Raw genomic sequence first — 16,475 nt, forward strand, 5'->3', positions numbered from 1 at the left:
CTACCCTGAAAGAGGCGGTGGCCGCGGCCGAACGCAATGCGGCCGCGGAGCGCACCGAGCGAGCGAAGCAGGAGGCGCGGGTGGCGGAGGTACAACAAGAGCTCCAGGATCTCGTGAAAAAACATGAGAGCCTGGAGCGTGACTCGAAGACTCGAGAGTCTGAGCTTGCAACGGCTCTTGAGAGTGCCAAAGCCGCTAAGGCCGAAGCCTACAAGGCCCTCCAGGAGATCGAGGTGGTGAAGAAAATAGCAGCGGGTAAGGCATTTTTCATGCAAAGTAAGTATGTGAGTGTTAATTACCTGTTTCTTACCTGAATTCGAAGCTCTCCAGGAGCGTTCGCAGATCTTCCTCGCAGCGTGTCCGATGCTGCCGCGTTCTATCGGGCCGAGGAGGGGAGCTCGACGGAGAAGGTCTTCTGGTCTCAGTATGCTGAGGCCGGACATCCGGTGCCCCTTAGCGACCAGCTGAAGCAGCTGGTCGAGCTGCACAAGGCGGCCGAACAGGCCACGAAGCGCCTCATAGTTCGGCTCTGGCCTAAGGAGGCCATGCCTGGGAGCTACTTCGGCTTGGTGCGGCGGCTGGTGGACGCGTGCCCGTGGGTTGAAGTCATCAAGCACTCCGCCTGTATTGAAGGTGCCCGTCGGGCCCTTGCCCGCGCAAAGGTGCACTGGGGCAAGATGGATGCCCAGAAGCTCGTGACGGACCCGCCACCAAAGGGCAAGGAGCATCGCACGCCCGAGATGTATTATAAGAGTGTGCTGAAGGGTGCCCGCACTATTGTGGGTGAGTGCTCCAAAGATGTAATATTTGAGTAGACTCGCATTTTGTTATCCTGTGCGCTGAAAACTTAGTTCATTTGCGCGAAGCAACGCATTTTAATTTAAAATATTACCCTCTGTGCGGCTGTTTATGAAATCTAAGAGATGGCAAGTCGTCGGCTTCAGCCCCCATGCCACGAGTGCTGGGGTGTTCGGGATATATTTGAGCACTCTTGTTCCCATATTTGGGTCCATCTAGGGAGGCGCTCAACACAACGAACAAGGCAACCGGACTTATAATGCTTGAACACTCTCACTTAGCCATATAATTCTATAATTTTAAATTTCGGCGAAGCCCCTTGTCTTTGGAAGGCCGAATTTGGGGCGCTATCCACGCCTGGGCCGGACTAAGTCGGCTCCTCGCTCTAAGCGGCATAAGTCTTTAAGGACTCGCAAAAAACCTCTCGAACAGCGACCAGCTCTCGCCTCATCATGACGGTCAGTTTTAGCTTTCTCCACTGAGGCGTTAACCCAGCTCAACTGGGGCGCAATCGCAGTGGTTCTCCCAGTGCTACCTTAGCCGATACAACGGAACGTAAGGTACCAAAACATGGGAGCCAGGCAAACCCAACTATTGACCCAAGACATGATTCGGAGCCGATGCATATAATGCTATAAGTTCGGGGTGCCGCACTTGTGAAAGTGTTCGGACTTTTCACACCATGATGCGGGAAACGCAAGCCCCTGGTGTATTTAGCCGTACCAAAACGTACGGATGCAACATGGCATAGATGAACATGTAATTGGAAGCAAAAAGGTGCTGCATTACTTTATTCAAGAAAAACTGCTGTAAGTGCAGAACGATACAAATGATGCGATAAGCAAGGGATGGGACTGTTAAACATGTCCCCCTCCAGGGGTAGGCTGCGGAATGGTGCATAAAATAGATTTAATGCTCGTAATGGAGACCACCTGGATATTCGTTGTAGCCTTTCTCCTTCCCTGGCTGTTGCATCATGAGTTCGGCATGTCTGCTGCCGGACAGGGCCTCTGACGAACGGAGTCCTATTGGAAAAAAAAGGAAAAAAAGAACGACACACTTGAGAGCCCCTGGTGTGGATGAGCCGCAGTCTGGGCCTATCGTGGTCGTGCCCCTCTCCCCATGCCCATGGTATCTTCAGAGCGTAATGGTGTACGTGAAGGACCTGTCTTGACGTTTTACAAGGGCTGGGGTTGGGGCCGCACTGCTAAGCATGCTTGGAACGTGCCATGTGGTCTTGTTGTAGGTTACTCCGGGTGCGCTTAGCTGTGTCCGGCCACTTAACGGCCGGACTAGAGAATTTCCTTAAGAGGCTGCATTGTACTTCTGCCGCGAGAGCCGCTGTATGTTCCTCCGTGCGGAGAGAACGTTCAGTGTTTGCGTTGACCATGATGACTCCTCGAGGGCCTGGCATCTTGATCTTGAGGTATGCGTAGTGTGGCACCGCGTTGAACTTTGCAAACGCGGTACGTCCGAGCAGGGCATGATAGCCGCTGCGGAACGGAACTATGTCGAAGATTAACTCCTTGCTTCGGAAGTTATCCGGGGATCCGAAGACCACTTCCAGTGTAACTGAGCCTGTACAATTGGCTTCTACACCTGGTATGACGCCTTTAAAGGTCGTTGAGGGAGTCCCGGATTAGGGGGTGTCCGGATAGCCGGACTACCATCATCGGCCGAACTATCATCAGCCGGACTATCATCATCAACCGGACTACAAGACTATGAAGATACAAGATTGAAGACTTCGTCCCGTGTCCGGATGGGACTTTCCTTGGCGTGGAAGGCAAGCTTGGCGATACGGATATGTAGATCTCCTACCATTGTAACCGACTCTATGTAACTCTAGCCATCTCCGGTGTCTATATAAACCGGATGGCTCTAGTCCGTAGGACACAACAACAACCATTACAATTATACCATAGGCTAGCTTCTAGGGTTTAGCCTCCTTGATCTCATGGTAGATCCACTCTTGTAAACATCCACAATATCAATATCAATCAAGCAGGACGTAGGGTTTTACCTCCATCAAGAGGGCCCGAACCTGGGTAAAACATCGTGTCCTTTGTCTCCTGTTACCATCCGCCTTGACGCACAGTTCGGGACCCCCTACCCGAGATCCGCCGGTTTTGACACCGACATTGGTGCTTTCATTGAGAGTTCCTCTGTGCCGTCACCGATAGGAAGGATGCCTCTTCCCGTCTTCAAGGACGACATCTTCGCCGATGGAGCCTTGGCCGCCGGCCAAACTATCCGGCTAGGAGGCTTTCTTATGACCGCCTGTCCGGCCACCGCTTCAACGATGACCTCTCGTGTCATCGAGAGCAATCTTCACGTCAACTCGGAATTCGCCGAGCAGTTAGATCCAGCAGAGCTCTCGTCTGTAAACGAACTCTTGGATCGGATCGCCGCCCTGGGGGTCGCTACAGACTACAATCAGATCTGGCTTAAAACCGATCTGAGAGAGATTAACTCTCCCCAGGTTACCCACCACATCACGGTGGTAGAGGAACATCGCGACGATCCTTCTCCCATATTGAAAACTAGTCGTGTCCGGGCTACCGAACCCTCCATGCCGGATTCCCGCGGAGGAGCAGATTCCGATCAAGCACTGAACATAAAGTCAGGCATCGGACCGGACTCGTTGGACAACGTTCCACTTTCCAAGCTTCCAAATTCGGAAACTTCTCGGCCCTTGAGCCTTGAGATGGGCAGGGTCCCAGACTCAATTAGGCCCGCCCGTCCAGATATATGCGATCTATCTCTAATCCGGCAAGAGCCAGCCGAAACAGTACATCATTACTGGGCCAGATTCCTCCTGGTCATGGACCGGATAAAGGATTGCCGAGAGGAAAACGCAATCTCGATCTTTTGCAACAATTGCACGGACAGGGGAATCTTGAACGCCGTCAGCCATCGTGAAATCACACGTTTCGCTGACTTGGCATCCATAGTGCGAAAGTACTGCGCCATAGAAAGTTTCCGGAAAACCGAAGATAGGTTTTGGGATAATCCGGCCCCGAACATAGCCCCAGTCCGCAACAAAAGGGTGCATTACACTCAGGCACCAAGTACAAGAACCAAAAAACAGAAGCCCCTTAAAGGGAACGGAACCGTACTGGAGGGATGGCTCAGCAAACCCTGTACAATTCACAGTACCAAGGGCGCCACCCCAACACATAGCCTTCGTGCATGTTGGATATTACGGCAGGTGGCCAAAAGTGGCGAGGAGCTTCTAGCCCCGCGAAACCACACCAACAATACCGGTACGGTATCAACAGTCTTCGAGACTTTCGCATCAAACAATATGCGGAAACGAATGATCCACAGCCTTGCCGAAGTCTACCAAGTAGCAACAACAAATCCTTGGAGCGACGCAGCCATCACCTTCAACGCCAGCGACGAACCTAAATTCCGAACAGCCCGAGCACCAGCCGCATTGGTCCTCAGTCCAATAGTGGACGGCTTTCAACTTACCAAGGTACTCATGGATGGCGGCAGCGGATTGAACCTCATTTATGAGGAAACTCTTCAAAAAATGGAAATAGACTGGAGCCGCATTGAGCGAAGCAGCACAACCTTTAGAGGAATAATCCCTAGCCGGGAAGCACGCTGCACCTGAAAAATCACACTCGATCTGGTGTTTGGCTCACCGGACAATTACAGGTCCGAAGAAATCACGTTCCAAGTGGCCCCGCTCAGCAGCGGATACCACGCTATATTGGGACGAGAGGCGTTCACAATTTTCCAAGCCGTACCCCATTACGGGTACATGAAGCTCAAAATGCCTGGGCCCGGCGGGATAATCACTCTCGTTAGTGATCCGGACATAGCACTCCGCACCGAAAACAAAATAGCTGCATTAGCCCTGGAGGCACTATCCGAAGCCCTAGCGGCAGAGGAACTCACCGCGCTGCGCGCTACGGTGCACAGAGACGACGTGATACTCGATAAGAGATCCAAGTCCACCTCATTTAAACCAGCAGACGAAATTATAAAATTCCAGGTCCACCCAACGGACCCGACAAAGACGGCCTCCATCGGGGCACAGTTGAACCCTGATGTAGACGCCGCGCTGCGAGAATTCCTTCGGGAAAATTGGGACATTTTCGCCTGGCATCCTTTAGATATGCCAGGAATCCCTCGCAGGCTGGCAGAGCATAGCCTAAACATCCTAAAAGGGTTCAAGCCAGTCAAACAGGCTCTTCGATGATTTTCCGAACCCAAAAGATAGGATATGGGAGAAGAACTAGCCAAACTATTGGAAGCCGGATTCATCAGAGACATCAAACATCCGGATTGGCTCGCAAACCTGGTAATGGTACCAAAGAAGGACAGATCCTGGCGCCTATGTGTCGATTTCAAAGACCTAAATAAAGCCTGCCCAAAGGATCCCTTCCCCCTCCCCCGCATCGACCAAATCATCGATGCCACTGCAGGGCACGATTCATTGTGCTTCCTGGACGCATACTCCGGCTATCATCAAATCAAGATGGCAGAAGCGGATCAAGCCGCAACGGCGTTCATTACTCCATATGGACCATTCTGCTTCAACACGATGCCCTTTGGACTTAAAAACGCCGGCGCAACATATCAGCGCATGATTCAGACATGTCTGGCTACCCAGATCGACAAAACAGTAGAGGCATATGTAGACAACGTAGTCGTCAAAACCAAACACGTTGGAACTCTAGTAGACGACTTGAGGGTCACATTCGACAACCTCTGAGCATATGACATCAAGCTGAATTCCGAAAAATGCGTTTTCGGCGTACCAGCCGGAAAGCTCTTGGGCTTCATTGTATCCGGTAGAGGAATTGAAGCAAATCCGGCCAAAATCCGAGCCCTGTCACAGTTGGATATTCCAAAAAACCTCAAACAGATCCAGAAATTGACTGGATGCGTGGCGGCTCTCAGCCGCTTTATCTCCCGCCTAGGAGAAAAGGCATTGCCCCTCTATCGCCTCCTCAGGCACACCGAACACTTCGAGTGGACGGATGCTGCCACTGCCGGACTCGAAGAAATAAAGGCCATATTGGCAACGAATCCGGTCCTGGCTGCGCCCAACCTGGGCGAACCTATGTTGTTATACATCGCGGCAACACATCAAGTAGTAAGCACCGTGCTCGTCGTAGAACGAGAGATAGAAGGGCATAAATTCCCTCTTCAAAAACCAAGTGTACTACATATCCACTGTTTTAACCCCCTGCAAGTCCCGTTACCCGCACTATCAAAAGATAGCGCATGCGGTGTTCATGGCATCCCAGAAGCTCCGACACTACTTTCAAGAGTGTTCGATAATAGTGGCCTCTGAAGTACCCCTAAATGACATTATAAATAACCGCGACGCAACGGGCAGGATTGCAAAATGGGCCATTGAGCTCTTACCATTCGACATAACTTACAAACCCCGGCGAGCTATAAAGTGGCAAGTTTTGGCTGACTTTATCGCTAAGTGGACAGAAGCCGAACTCCCTAAGGAGTACGGCACATACTCCAATTGGATTATGCATTTCGACGACTCCAAAATGTTGGCCGGATTGGGGGCTGGCATCGTACTAACGTCCCCAACCGGGGACAGAGTCCAATACGTACTTCAGATAATGTACACGGACTCCAACAACGCAGCCGAATACGAGGCCCTCTTACATGGCCTCCGGATGGCAATCTCCATGGGCATCCAATGCCTAGAGGTGCGCGGGGACTCAAACATCGCAATATCCCAAGTAAATGGAGACTTTGACGCCAAGGATCCAAAAATGGCAGCCTATCGCAACGCCGTCCTTAAAATGTCAGCTCGGTTCGAAGGACTTGAATTCCACCACGTAGCCAGAGATAATAACCAAGCGGCCGACGTATTGGCACGCATCGGCGCAAAACGTGACGCTGTCCCTCCAAATATCTTCCTGGAACGGCTGTTCAAGCCATCCGTACTATGGGAAGAGGAGTCCGGAAATAACAAACTGGAGGCAGCCCTAGAGCAAACTGACATAACTGGCGATCCAGCCGACGAAACAACACCCTCAGCTCACGACATAATGGCAGTAATCACCCCATGGACAGAGCCGTTCCTAGCCTACTTGCTTAGGCAGGAACTCCCCGAAGACCATAATGAGGCCCGCTGCGTAGTCCGGCGATCTAAAGCCTACAAGGTCCATGAGGGAGAACTCTATAAGAAAAGCACAACCGGAGTCCTTCAAAGGTGTATCTCCGAAGAGGAGGGGCGAGACCTTCTGGCTGAAATTCACGCCGGACTAGGCGGACACCACGCCGCAGCCCGGGCCCTTGTAGGAAAGGCATTCCGTACAGGATTTTATTGGCCGACGGCCCGGGCAGATGCTCAGGACTTAGTCCAAAGATGCGTCGGTTGTCAGCTCTTTGCTAATCAGAGCCACATGCCACCCACCGCCCTCAAAACTATACCCATTACCTGGTCGTTCGCGGTCTGGGGGCTTGACATGGTTGGACCACTTAAAGGGTGAACCTACAAGCAATGGTACCTATTGGTCATGGTGGATAAATTCACCAAATGGATAGAGGCCAAGCCAGTTAAAACGGCAGAGTCCGGACCAGTGATAGACTTTATATCCGGGGTAGTACACCGTTATGGTGTCCCCCACAGCATCATCGCCGATAATGGCACGAACTTCACGGCCGATGAGGTTAAATCATGGTGCAAAAATATGGGCATCAAGCTCGATTACGCTTCAGTCTATCATCCTCAAACCAACGGTCAAGTGGAACAAGCAAATGGTCTAATAATGAGCGGCATCAAACCCAGACTAGTGTGGTCCCTTACGAAATCTGACACGCACTGGGTAGAGGATCTCGACTCCGTACTCTGGGGGCTGCGGACAACGCCTAACCGTACTACCGGATTCACACCATTTTTTATGGTATACGGCGCAGAAGCAGTTTTGCCCTGCAACATAATTCATGACTCACCTCGAGTGCGCATGTACGAAGAAAGAGAAGCCGAGTTGGATCGGCAGGACAGCTTGGACGCATTGGAGGAAGAACACGACGTCGCCAAGGCTCGTTTCGCATTCTATCAGCAGCAGGCTCGAAGATACCAAAGCAGAGAAGTACGGGCCAAGACTTACAACGTTGGCAAACTGGTTCTACGCCTGCCGGACAAGAAAAAGGACAAGCTCAAGCCCAAATGGGAAGGCCCCTTCATCATCGATAAAGTCTTGACTGGCGGAGCGTACCGTCTACGAAATACGTCGGATAACCGACTCGAGCCAAACCCATGGAACGCAGCCCGCCTCCGAAGATTCTATGCCTAGCGCCGGACTAAGAGTTCGTCCCTTTCCCCCCGTCCAATTTTTTTTACTTCAGTTGCCTTTTGTTTATCTTTTTCTTCTCAACCCTATTCATCAAAGCCTTAAAAGGCCTACTTGCGCATCGTTCGCGTGCAATTGATGTGCTATCCGCACTCATTATACCTGGGGGCTTCTTTACCAGAAGCTTAATTATAAGGGCTTCATGCCCAGCACATGTGTCAAGCCTCCACATGTACCTTTTATTCACCATTATATCCATCGATATGACTTAAGTTTTGGCCAAGCTGGGTTGCCTGGCTCCTGTGCTTACCCCTACGTTCCCGATTGTTCGGCTAGGAGGTAAAGGGAGCACCTCTACGATTGTTACTGCCGGGTCAGCCGGATGTGTACCTCAGACTGGGTGAAGCCGAAAGCTAGCATTCTTAAGGGAATATTTGGTCGGTGACTTGAAAGATGATTTTTTATCCACTTATTTATCTGCCCCCAGATGTTTTTCTGCTTTTTTCGCAGTCCGGACATGCACTTTAGGGCATGCCACCCCCAGAGGAAAGGAACCCTTAACGGAACTATTCTCCCTGGAAGATGTTTCTTACTACCCATGTAATATAACATAACTAGTTGGGCACTTGTCTGATAAAGCACTAATGACCCCTACGCCTGGTCTCCATGCATACCCCGGTTGTTTTATAACCGAGAAGGTATTCGGACAAACTCCGGACTCTAGGGTCCCGAGGTCGAAGCGAAAAGGTCGGCAAAGACAAACGATCTACAATCCGGCTAGAAGGCATTTTATATGTCATTTTATAATACATTGTCAAATCGACTGATTGTATTCTTCCTCAATCCCGTCTAACAGGTTGTCTAATTTACAGTCCTGTTGGGAAAATTTAGCGGCCAACTCTACTTGGCCGTATACTAAACTCACAGGGATCTCCTTCCCATCGGGCCCCACAGGTCTGACTTCGGCCATGTGGTTTGGATCCGCCTTCTTGTACCGCGTCTTTACCATGGCCCAGGCCTCCCTGGCACCTTGGCGGCAGGCCGAAATCTTCCATAAATGGAAGCGCTGCCGCACTCCCTGAAGCTTCTCCACAAGCTCCCTAAGACCCTCGGGTAAGGAGAAGGCTGGCCATAAAGCCTGGATGACGCCGCTCATTGCCTGCCGAACTCGTTCGATCAGTTGCAACAATTCGGGAAGTTGATCACCCGTTGATACGGGCATCTCCTCCACAGGGCGACCTGTGAGCATACCTGAAGACATATTCTGTCAAATTGACTTCCTCGCCGAACTCTTCTTTTCAAAGGAGTTCACTCAAGCACTTACTATAGATGCCGCGACGAAGCCGCTGATTCTCCTTAACGGAGCCCGACAGCTCGGCCCGAATGCCTTTCAGCTCTTCTCCAAGCTGGGCATGGGCATCCTGGAGCTTGTTCCTTTCATGCTGCACCTTATGCAGCACCCTCTCGCCGGCCTTTAGTTGGCGCAGAAGTTCTTGCCAGTCCGGATCTTGTCCGGCAGCACCTGCAACGTCATTTTTTACACTTGCGCAAAGGCCAAACGCTACTTATCTTTATAAAATAATGCGTTACCAGGAGAGGTCCCTGTGTTTCCTCCTGCGCCAGAGAGTGCGGCCTCAAGTTGGGCCTTGCACTCTTGCAGCTCCTGAGACAGTTGGGTATTCTTCTCGGTGAGATCCTACGTTTCATATGATCCTTAAATCAGTAAATATAACTACTTTAAGTCTCGGGGGCTACTGGCATATACAACTATTAAATTCTCTTACCCGTATGTCTTTTACATACTGCTCCGTGGCTCTGGTAAAACCATCTTGAGAAGCACAAAGGTGTGCGTCCCCCGCGTTAAAGGCATTCAACGCCTCGGGGGAGAAGCACGCGTCACGAAATATTGTCCGGCGGCGCCTGTGATTCATGGCACTCTCCACCTCAGACTTGGTGGCGGACAGTCTGTCGGCATCCTCCGTCGGAGGAACGTCCGGCTCGCGCCTTGCGCTCGCCTCCCCCTCCAGACCAGGTGCTGGAGCCTGGCTGGTAGAGGTTGGATTGGCAACCTCCACGCCCGCAGTCCGGCGGGCGGTTTTTTCCCTACAAAAGTCATGAGCACTCAAACGCTTCCTAAGAACGTTGCTCTAAATAATGAATTGTGAGCTACACCTTTGCGGCGATGTTTCAGTCCGCACCGCGCTCCTCTTCCGCCTACTGGTCTAGACTGGCCTTTGTTGGTCAGCCACCGCGGGCTCGGCTTCTCGCCCTAGGGGCGCCTCCTGCACAACGCCATCATATACGGTGGTCAGGAATAAGCAAGGAACGAATGACGGTGTAAGGACTTCGGTCGCAATCACCTAGGAAGCCGGATATAGTCTGGGATAGTCGGCCGTGATGGCGACTAAAGCATTGTCCATGCTGAGCTGGTGGAACACCTCGTCGATTAGCTCCACCTTTATGTCCGTATCCTCTTCGGAGGCCGGATCCCGGGATCTCTTTGGATCCTTGGGTTGCGGAGCTAGACTTAGCATGTCCTCCACGATCCGGCGCAGTTCCTGCGTCGAAAGAAGAACACAATATAAGATACTTAAGTTTCAAAAAGCATGGGTCGGGCATGCAGAGTGTTCGCTTACCCAAGGTCGGGGATTATTCATGGAGAACCCATTTAACAGGTTCGTCCGAAGGAAATCCTCCTTCTCCCCCTTATACAGGCCGGACAGGATCGTCACCAGGTCTTCGACCGAATCCGGCCCTTTGCGGCCATGACGGGTGGCATCGTCCTCCCCGCTGAAATCCCACATGGGGTTGCCCCTGTATTGTAGTGGCTGCACCCCCCGCATAATGCATGTTGCCATGACTCCAATCATGGTCAACCCGGAATGGGCCAGTAACCTTATTCGGCCCATCAAATAATGGACGCTCTTGTCTTCCTCCAGTTGGGGGCTCCGCGGACGCCAACTAAGGCATTTCTTCAGAGGAGCATTGCTGAACTCCGGGAGGCCGATCCGAACAGGATCCAGCAGCGGAGCGTCTTCTATATAAAACCATCCCGAAGGCCAGTCTTCGGAGGCCTTCTTAGGGGTTCCGGATGGATATCCGGTCCCAGTAATGCGCCATATTTCGGCGCCGCCCACTTGATATATGGACCCCTCGTGAGAGCGGGGTACAAGGCAGAACAACCTCTTCCACAGCGTGAAATGGGGCTCGACGCCCAAGAATAGCTCACAAAGAGCTACGTAACCCGCAATATGCAGGATTGAGGCGGGCGTGAGGTGATGAAGCTGGAGTCCGTAGAACTCCAGGAGCCCGCAGAGGAATGGATGTACAGGAAATCCGAGCCCCCTTATCATATAGGGGACGAAGCATACCCGCTCCCCTTTGTTGGGACTTGGGGTAACCTCCGCTTGCTTCCCACCTTTGTAGGTGGCCAGCCCGGCTCGAACCGGAACCATAAAGGCCGGAGGGAGATATCCCCCCGCTTGGAGCTTCACCAGCTCGTTGTGCGGAACAGAGCATCTCCTCCAATCTCCTGGCAAAGGGCTGGGAGCGCGAGAAGAGGAGCCGCGTTGACGGTCCATGATGGAATGGATTCTTGGTCGAAAGCGCTCCAATGAGTATTTGCGGGAAGAAGATGGTGATTTGGATCTGGATTCTTGCCTCCCTTATAGGCAGATTATTTGCACAACTAGGGGGTAAAACATAAAAGACACCCTGGCTTTTCACATTCGCGCGACGCGTGGAAGAAGGCCATTATTGGGCGTGGAAGCCAAGACGCGCAACATTGATGAGGAAGCCGGACACTATTCGGCAGGTATGTAGAACTTCAAGGAGAACCCGCCTTGTAACGCCGAAGACTACACACATGCTGGACTTATCGTCATTTAAGCCTGGTTCGGGGGCTACTGAGGGAGTCCCGGATTAGGGGGTGTCCGAATAGCCGGACTACCATCATCGGCCGAACTATCATCGGCCGGACTATCATCATCGACCGGACTCCAAGACTATGAAGATACAAGATTGAAGACTTCGTCCCGTGTCCAGATGGGACTTTCCTTGGCGTGGAAGGCAAGCTTGGCGATACGGATACGTAGATCTCCTACCATTGTAACCGACTCTATGTAACCTTAGCCCTCTCCGGTGTCTATATAAACCGGATGGCTCTAGTCCGTAGGACACAACAACAACCATTACAATCATACCATAGGCTAGCTTCTAGGGTTTAGCCTCCTTGATCTCGTGGTAGATCCACTCTTGCAAACATCCACAATATCAATATCAATCAAGCAGGACGTAGGGTTTTACCTCCATCAAGAGGGCCCCAACCTGGGTAAAACATCGTGTCCCTTGTCTCCTGTTACCATCCGCCTAGATGCACAGTTCAGGACCCCCTACCCGAGATCCGCCGGTTTTGACACCGACAGTCGTCTTGGTAGGTTTAATCCTTGAGGGGTCTATGCCCATTTTGCGCACTGTATCCTGATAAAGCAGGTTCAGGCTGCTGCCGCCATCCATCAGGACTCTGGTGAGGTGAAATCCATTGACGATTGGGTCTAAGACCAATGCCGCGAATCCGCCGTGGCGGATGCTGGTGGGGTGGTCCCTTCGGTCAAAAGTGATCGGGCAGGAGGACCATGGAATGAACATCGGGGCAACTGGCTCCATCGCGTATACATCCCTGAGTGCACGCTTCCGCTCCCTTTTGGGTATGTGCGTTGCGTATATCATGTTCACCGTCCGCACCTGTGGGGGGAACCCTTCTGTCCCCTATTGTTCGGCGGTCGGGTCTCTTCCTCGTCATCGCTATGCAGCCCCTTCTCATTGTTTTTGGCAATTAACTTGCATGCCTGCTTGAATACCCAACAGTCCCTGTTGGTGTGGTTAGCTGGCTTTTCGGGGGTGCCGTGTATCTGGCACAAGCGGTCCAGTATTCGGTCCAAATTGGACGCACCTGGAGTAGTTCTTTTGAATGGCTTTTTCCATTGACCGGGTTTAGAGCCTCTGAATTCGGCATTGACTGCCGTATCCTCACTGTTGTCGCTGTTAATGCGGCGTTTGTTTTTGTTACGACGCGACCTTCCATTACGGTCCTTGATATCCGGACTGCCAGAATTTTTGCTGAGGTTGTTTCTGCGTGCTAGCCAGCTGTCCTCACCCGCGCAGAAACGGGTCATGAGTGATGTGAGGGCTGCCATGGATTTCGGCTTTTCCTGTCCCAGGTGTCGGGCGAGCCACTCGTCGCGGATGTTATGCTTGAAGGCCGCGAGGGCCTCCGCATCCGGACAGTCGACAATTTGGTTTTTCTTGGTTAAGAACCGTGTCCAGAATTGTCTGGCTGATTCGTCTGGCTGCTGAATTATGTGGCTGAGGTCATCAGCGTCTGGTGGTTGCACATATGTGCCTTGGAAGTTATCGAGGAATGCGGCTTCCAGGTCTTCCCAACTCCCAATTGACTCTGCTGGCAAGCTGTTAAGCCAATGCCGGGCTGGTCCTTTAATCTTGAGGGAGAGATATTTGATGGCGTGAAGATTGTCACCGCGGGCCATGTGGATGTGAAGGAGATAGTCTTCGATCCAAACCGCGGGGTCTGTTGTGCCATCGTAAGATTCAATATTCACGGGTGTCGGTGTCAAAACCGGCGGATCTCTGGTAGGGGGTCCCGAACTGTGCGTCTAGGCGGATGGTAACAGGAGACAAGGGACACGATGTTTTACCCAGGTTCGGGCCCTCTTGATGGAGGTAAAACCCTACGTCCTGCTCGATTAATATTGATGATGTGTGTTACAAGAGTGGATCTACCACGAGATCAAGGATGCTAAACCCTAGAAGCTAGCCTATGGTATGATTGTTGTTCGTCCTATGGACTAAAGCCATCCAGTTTATATAGACACCGGAGAGGGCTAGGGTTACACAAAGTCGGTTACAATGGTAGGAGATCTACATATCCGTATCGCCAAGCTTGCCTTCCACGCCAAGGAAAGTCCCATCCGGACACGGGACGAAGTCTTCAATCTCGTATCTTCATAATCTTGGAGTCCGGCCGACCATGATAGTTCGGCTATCTGGACACCCCCTAGTCCGGGACTCCTTCAGTAGCCCCCGAACTGGGCTTCAGCGACGACGAGTCCGGTGCGTATATTGTCTTTAGCGTTGCAAGGCGGGTTCTCCTTCAAACTTCATGTTCCTGTCGAATAGTGTCCGGCTTCCTTATAAATGTTGCGCTCCTTGGCTTCTACGCCCAATAATGGCCTTCTTCCACGTGTCGTATGAATGCGAAAAGCTAGGGTATTTTTACATTTTACCCCCTAGCCGTGCGAACGAGCCGCCTATAAGAGAGGCGAGGATCTAGATCCAGCTCACACCATCCTCCATCCGCAAGTTCTCATCGAAGCGCCTCTGACAAAAATCCATTCCATCATGGATAGTCGACGCGGCTCCTCCTCCTCTCGCGCTCCCAGCCCTAAGCAAGGAGATTGGGGGAGATGCTCAGTTCCACACAGCGAGCTAGTGGCGCTCCAAACCGAGGGATATCTTCCCCCAGCTTTCATGGTTTCGGTTCGAGCCGGACTGGCCACCTTCAGGGGTGGAAAGCAGGCGGAGAGCGTCCCCAACCCTTCCAAAGGAGAGCGGGTATGCTTCGTCCCCTATCTAATAAGGGGACTCGGATTTCCCATACATCCGTTTCTCTGGGGGCTCCTGGAGTTCTACGGACTCCAGCTTCACCACCTCACACCTGCCTCCATTTTGCACATCGCGGGCTTTGTAGCTCTTTGTGAGCTGTTCCTGGGCATCGAGCCCCATTTTGCACTGTGGAAGAGATTGTTTTGCCTCGTACCCCGTTCTTACGAGGGGTCGATATATCAAGTGGGCGGAGCCGAAATATGGCGCATCGCCGGGACCGGATATCTATCTGGCACCCCGAAGAAGGCGTCCGAAGACTGGCCTTCGGAATGGTTCTACATGGAGGACGCCCCTCTGCCGGATCCAGTTCGGATCGGCCTCCCAGAGTTCAGCAATGCTCCCTTGAAGAAACGCCTGAGTTGGCGCCCGTGGAGCCCTCAACGGGAGGATGATGGGAGCGTCCATTATCTGATGGGCCGGATTAGGTTACTGGCCCACTCCGGATTGACCATGATTGGAATCATGGCCACGTGCATTATGCGAGGGGTGCAGCCACTCCAATATAGGGGCCACCCTATGTGGGATTTCAACAGGGAAGATGACGCCACCCGTCATGGCCGCAGAGGGCCGGGCTCGGCAGCGGGTCTGGCAAAGATCCTGTCCGGCTTGTACAAGCGGGAGGAGGAGGACTTCCTCCGCACGAATCCATTGAATGGATTCTCCATGAATAACCCTCGGAGCTGGGTAAGCGGACGTTTATCTACCCGATCCATACTTCCAAAGTCAAGTATCTTACTTCGTGATTTCGACGCAGGAGCTGCGCCAGGACGTGGAGGACTTACAAAGCCTAACTCCACAGCCTGAGGATCCGGAACGATCCCTTGATCCGGCCTTCGAAGAGGATCCAGACATAAAGGTGGAGCTGCTCGACGGGGTGTTCCACCAACTTAGCATGGATAATGCCCTAGTCGCCATTACGGCTGACTACCCCGGTTTGTTTCCGGTCTCCCAGGTGACTACGACCGAGGTCTTGACACCATCATTTGATCCATGCTCAATTCTGACCATCCTATACTGATGGTGCATCGCAGGAGGTGCCTTTGAGGCGGGAAGCCGAACCTGCGGCGGCTGACCAGCAAGGGTTAGTTCGGCCCAGCAGGCGGAAGAGGAGTGCGACGCAAATCGAAACATCGCCGCAATGGTACGGTGCACCGTTGTTTTTAAGGGAAGGATCCCTAGGAGGTATATTAATGCTCATAACTTTTCCAGGAGAAAGAGTGCTCGTCGGAAAGTGTCCGGAGAGGTTGCCAATCAAGCCTCCGCCAGCCATGCTCCATCGCGTGGTCCGGAAGGGGAGGCGAACACAAGGCATGAGCCGGATGTTCCTCCGACGGAGGATGCCGACAGGCTGTCCGCCACCCGGTCTGAGGTGGAGAGCGCCATGAATCACAGGCGTCGTCGGACAGTTCTTCGTGACGCGTGTTTCTCCCCGGAGGCGTTGAATGCCTTTGAAGCGGGAGACGCGCACCTCCGTGCCGCTCAAGATGGTTTAACCAGAGCCACGAAGCAGTCTGTGAAGGACATACGGGTAATTAATTTTAATAGTTATATATGCCAGTAGCCCCCGAGACTTAAAATAGTTAAAATAACTGATTTAAGGATCATTTATTATGCAGGATCTTACGGAGAAGTATACCCACCTGTCCCCGGAGCTTCAAGAGTGCAAGGCCCAACTTGAGGCTGCACTGGCCACCACAGGGGGAGCCACAG

This window comes from Triticum dicoccoides, chromosome 3B, assembly GCF_002162155.2.
Source record: "Triticum dicoccoides isolate Atlit2015 ecotype Zavitan chromosome 3B, WEW_v2.0, whole genome shotgun sequence".
Taxonomy (NCBI): domain Eukaryota; kingdom Viridiplantae; phylum Streptophyta; class Magnoliopsida; order Poales; family Poaceae; genus Triticum; species Triticum dicoccoides.